Genomic DNA, 5852 nt, shown 5'->3' on the forward strand with positions numbered 1-5852 from the left:
AACAGATCTGTGTTAAAATAAGTGCAGCCAGAGTGCTCCTTGGAGGTCAGGATGGGCAAACTTCATCTCTCATACTTTAGACATATTGTCAGGAGGGACCACTGGGGAAGGATATCATGTTTGGAAGGTGGAGGGATGGATTGGCAAAGTGGCAGCATCAATGGGCTAAAGCGTGGCAATGACTGTGAGGTTGGCTCAGGACCAGGCAGTGTTTTGTTCTGTTGTGCATAAGGTCACTATGAGTCAGTACTGTATCAATAGCACCTAACAACAAAGCAAAAACAACAACCTGGGAATAGTTTGTACTCCATTTTTCCATGTTTCTAGAAATAAGAGAAACTGGGAGGCTAATGTACAAAAACATTCTAAGCTCTGATATTTCGCAGTAATATAATGTTATAATTATACCTGAATCTACCAGAATCTCTAGGTGGCATAGTTAATGTGCTCAGCTGCTAACTGCAAATTTGCAAGTGTAAGTCCACCAAGAAGAAAAGCCATTTAAAATCCTATGGAGCACCAAGTGTCACTGTCACTGTAGGGTGAGTGTGGTGGGCTTGTCTGGCTCACAGATTCTCCTGCTCTGGAGGATTCACACGCACACCACACCAGGACTCCCTTTCCAATTGTTAGCAAGGTACATCTGCTAAAACCATGAGCAGATGGGCCTGAGCTACTACCACACATGACAAAAGACCCTTGGCTGCAACATCATGGGTGGATATGATGGAGGGATCCTTTCAGGGAACAAGTCAAAGTCTACCAAAGTGTAAATGACTTGGAGACAATACATTGTTCCTTAAAAATACACATTCCAAGAAAAACACAAAAAGGAAAAAGTGCACTTAAATGAAGATGTGAATGGGTTCATGGACTACCTAAAGCAGAACTCACAGGTGGTTCACAATTGGGAGATGAGAGCAATAGCCAGGAAGAAAATAGAGGAAAACATTGCAGTTGCTTTAAAGAAAGATAGTTGACAGGAAGGAAGAAGATTACAAAGACAAGCAGCAAAGGCAAGAAGTGACTGGCTTATAAGCTTTCAAGAGAGAGCATAGATCCAGAGAGCACCGGAGAAGGTAGAATCTCCACTGAGTAGTATCCAATCTGTCTGGATGGAGCTGATGAAAGGAGATGGGGATAAGACTCTTGTGGTACAATAGTGAATAACTGCTATCAGGACTGACTATGAGGGTTGGAAATGTAATGGTAGACATTTTGTAGCAAAAGGAGGGGAGTGGTTGACTTTGCAGTTCACAGAGCTGTCTGAGATCATCAAGGGAGAAAAGCGGAGTGCGGCACCCTACCCAGAGAATCAGTGATGCCAGAGATGGAGGCAGAGATGATGACGCGGAGAGATGAAGCGGCTGGGGATTCTAGACCCAGAGAGGGAGAGGGGCTGTGTGCTGATGACCAAGGGGGAGGTTTGCAGAGTATACCCTTTGGTTATTTGATGATGCATGAAGGGGATTGTAATCATGGCAATGAAACGATATACAACAGGAAGAATGTAAACAAATGTTCTCTTATGTAAACTATCACTTAATTCACAATAAAAACTTAAAAAAAAAAAAAAAAAAAGACAAGCAACACAGAAAAATGCAATGATATGTTTGCATTGTAGAACATTTGGATATGGAATTGTAGATTACCTAGCTGCCCTTGAGAATCAAGATATGGACACTGGAATCTGTCATTGATGTGGGACCACAGAGCATGAAATAGCCAAGTACAATGCGAAAGTAGACATAGCTCTTGGTGAATTTCCTTCTGAAAAAATGTTTGGTTTGTGGTAATATGGTACACCTGTCCAGATCTTGTCCTGATAACACCAAAGGAGTCTATGCTGATGGTAGTGGCTGTAGACGTTGTGGCTCCGTGGAACATTGCCCAAAAAGTAAAAATTCAGATCAATTGGTCACAGTTGATCCCTGAGCAAAGGGAATGAATGCAGACTATGAAGAAATTTTGGATGTTCCCAAACCACAGAAACACAAAACAAAGATATGTAAAGTTTTTCATTTTTGATAATATCTTCTTCACAAGGTGGAGCTGGACTTTCTAGGAGCCCCATGTGATCTGGATATGGACAAATACCATTACCTGAAGTATTGCCCTTCTACTGCTTAGAAAAGTTAAATGAGATTCTGTGAAACATGCTTAAAAGGCAGAACTTAGGTGTGGCAGAGGCTGTATATCTGATTTTAGCAATTGCCTTTTCTCAAAAATAAAGAAAATTATGCATTAATGTGAGCCGCCTTAAACCAAGGGTATGTTTGCATTTGGAGATTAAAAAAAAAAAAAAGTCCTACGGAGCAACGTTCTACTCTGACACACACAGGGGTGCCATGAGTCACAATCTACTCAATAGCAACTAGTTAGTGTACTAGAGTCTAGTCTATAATTCATCTTCATGTTGTTGTCGTTATGTGCCATGGAATTGGTTCCAACTCACAGCGACCCTGTACAGAGTTTCCGAGGCTGTAAATCTTTATGGGAGCCTCATCTTTCTCCTGCAGAACAGCTGGTAATTTTGAACTGCTGCCCGTGAGATTAGCAGCCTGATTCGTAACCACTACGCGACCAGAGCTCCTTCATGTATCGACATCAGTATCAATGTTTGATTATCTTTACATATGAAGGAACCTAAATTGCATTGACTGTAAATTACTGGAGGATCACACTGTACCCTTTTGTATAGCTCACTTATTACATTGAGCAAATATTATAGGTGCAGGCTCACCTCAAATCCAATGATTTTACTCATTCAACATCATTCATTGTTTCCTGAATACCAGCATGTGATAATAGGAAAACTGTTGTTCTTTGCAGTGAGATACCCGAGTTCCACTTTCAGATTCACTCTTTACACACTAGTTTAACTTTAAGCAAATAACTTGTTCTTCAACATTTCCTTCTTTAAATTAAAAGTGACAACAGCTCCTTTTCAAAGACTATTAAAACTGGACTATTAACAGACACATAATTTCCTTTATCTCATTTATCACATTGTCACCATCTTTAATTGTTTCATCCCAATTCTGATTTCAAATTCATGTGTATAAAATACAACAGTGACTAACACACAGTTACCTTCAATTCATAGGATAACTGATGGTTAGTATAAAAGTGATCACGGTAATTTATATTTCTGGATAATATATTAATTTTATGTTTTATTTTAAAGTTATAAATATTTTAAAATATATATACCTGAATTCTTAAGAACAGAATTTGTTCTATTTGGTAATTAATTGGGAGTCAACAACAAAGTTACTCAAAGTTAAATCACATCTCTGCTAACTTTTAGATTTTATTCACAGTCATGTATTTTAATACCAATGAATGATCTGATTCATTATCTCTCATGCACTAATTACCTCAGCAAACATGGAAGTAATTTACAACCAATCATTCTACATATTAAATTTTTGAAATATCCTGTAATCTGTCCTTGTCAACAAGAAGACCACTTCCTTCATGCTAATTCTGTTTTGTATTTAAAACTGACTACACAGTCTTCCAACACATTAAGAATTGTTGTTGTTGTTAACTGTCGTTGAGTCAGTTCCAATTAATAGCAGCACTGTATAAGGTTTCCAAGGAAAGGTTGGTGAGTTTGAATAGCTGGCCTTGTGGTTCAAACCGACCTTGCGGTCAAGTGCTTTATCCCATAGCTCCATACCCCACTTAAAACAATTTCTCATAATGGGAAGTAATATGGCGAAAGAGATTCAATGTGTGGAAGATTATTTCTTCTTAATTGATAGTCTATACATTTTAATTGATTTGACTAAATAGTAATTCTCAAAGTTTCAACCTGTCTTTGCAAAATTCTTTCAATATTAATATGCCTTTTACGATAACATCCTGTAGGTCACTGCAAACAAATTATTGGGAAATTCTAAATCAACATCACTCTCCTAATGGTAATGAGGAATGCCTGGGTGGTACAAAAAGTTCAAGGGTTCAGCTACTAACTGAAAGGATTGGACATTCAAGTCCACCCAGGGACATCTTGAATGAAAGGCTTGATGACCTACTTCCAAAAACATCAGCTCCAGGAAACCCTATAGAGCAAAGTACTTACTCTGATACACATGGGGTTGTCATGAGTTGAAATCCACTTGAGGGCAACTAGTTTTTAATAAGAATGAAAGCTGGTGTCTGAAAGGAAAACAAACAAACAAACAGGTTTTTAGAAGACTTGTTTATATTTGAACTTTATCCATTTATATATGAACTTTCCAGACTTGATTTAATTCTAATTGATTCCTCATTTCTTTGAAAACTGAAATCATATTTATATTAGCCTAGACTCTAGAATTACAAGTAACAGAAACCCAACGAACTAGTTTAAGAGGGAAAATAAAAAGATAATGTATTGATGCACAAGAGCGAATAGTGACTCTTGACAATATCTGTCTTATTTCAGACATATTATCAGAAGGGACTTGTCCCTGGAAAAGGATAACATGTTTGATAAACTAGAGGGTTGGAGAAAAAGAGGAAGACTCCAACAAGATGGACTGGAAGAGTGGCAGCGGCGATGTGCTCAAATGTAGTAATGATTGTGTGATAGGCACAAGACTGGGCAGTGTTTCCTTCTATTGTGCATAGGGGCACTATGAGTCCCTATGAGTTGGTACCAACTTAATGGCACAACAACAATAGGCAAAATATTGAATGGCACAGGATGTATTAAAAAAAGATGGAAGCAATACACAGAATCATTGACCTACCCCCAACAACAACAATCATGATTCAGGCGCCAGCATGAGGGCAGCTAGCAATAATAACAATATATATATATCTTAATCTCTTGAACCTGTAAGTATTATTTTATATGGTAAAATCATCTTTGATAGCCTCAGTAGCATACTGGTTATGCATTTGTTTACTTACTGAAAGGTGAGAAGTTTGAATCTAGCAGCCTCTCTGTGGGAGAAAGATGAGGCTTTCTGCTCTTTCGAGTAGATTCTTTCAGAAAGTTAGGTGAACACCATATCTCTTGAATTCATAGGTGTTTGAAGATGCTTTTCTGTTGCCTTTAGTAAGGTTAGCAGCTTTGTTACATATGGAGCTTTTGTGTAAAATTGATTCCCTCAATCTAGGTTTGCATTTGAATCCTAATCAACTGCTTAGTATTTGTTTGTAGGAAAGAGAGACTAGTTCTAGGTTGGGTGTCAAGACAGTTGATCTAGTACTCAACACAATCTATTCAATTACTTGTCTCAGTTCTTCATCCCTTTCTTTATCCCCTTCTTACCATGTGATTTATTTTCCAATCCCTTGAATATGGACATGTTACTGCTTTGACCAATGAATGCTAGAATATGTGATACAAACAAAGGCTTTAAATGTGTAGCTGGGCTTTTCCTCTTGTGTTTCTGCCAACTCCATATTGGTGTTGACTTGTCTGGTCCACTGGGCTCAAAAGAATGAGAGACTCAAAGCTCAGAATTAAAGTAAGCTTCTGGTTTGAAGTCAAGTCTTAGATAAACTGAGCCAAACCAAGATAAGCAAACCCAGAACAAATAAGATGGTGGATAGGGTAGAAGTGCAGTGAGGAACTCTGCCAGCAACAACACAGAATACGATACTAAGCAGGCTCAGGTGATGGGCTCAGAACTCTGAACTACATATAAAGAAATATTTAGAAAGTGGGAAGGCTTACATCCAGTGGAATTTGTAGCAAAAGCAAGAAATCCAAGTGCTTTGTAATCCAAGGTGCTCAGCTGCTCCCAAAGCAGCCATCTTGGGCTAGACTGAACAGGGGAAGTATCAGAGCAGCCACAATGCCTGAAAGAACCATGGAGATAAAGGTGTGGACATTCTTTTTTTTTTTTTTT

General features: G+C 38.3%; 1 pseudogene; it reads left to right on the forward strand.

Annotated features, from left to right (window-relative positions):
- The first annotated feature begins 654 nt into the window (after positions 1 to 654).
- On the forward strand, positions 655 to 2028 carry LOC102823474 (annotated as a pseudogene).
- Positions 2029 to 5852: the final 3824 nt, after the last annotated feature.

The sequence above is a fragment of the Chrysochloris asiatica genome, unplaced genomic scaffold (assembly GCF_000296735.1).
Source record: "Chrysochloris asiatica unplaced genomic scaffold, ChrAsi1.0 scaffold00086, whole genome shotgun sequence".
NCBI lineage: Eukaryota > Metazoa > Chordata > Mammalia > Afrosoricida > Chrysochloridae > Chrysochloris > Chrysochloris asiatica.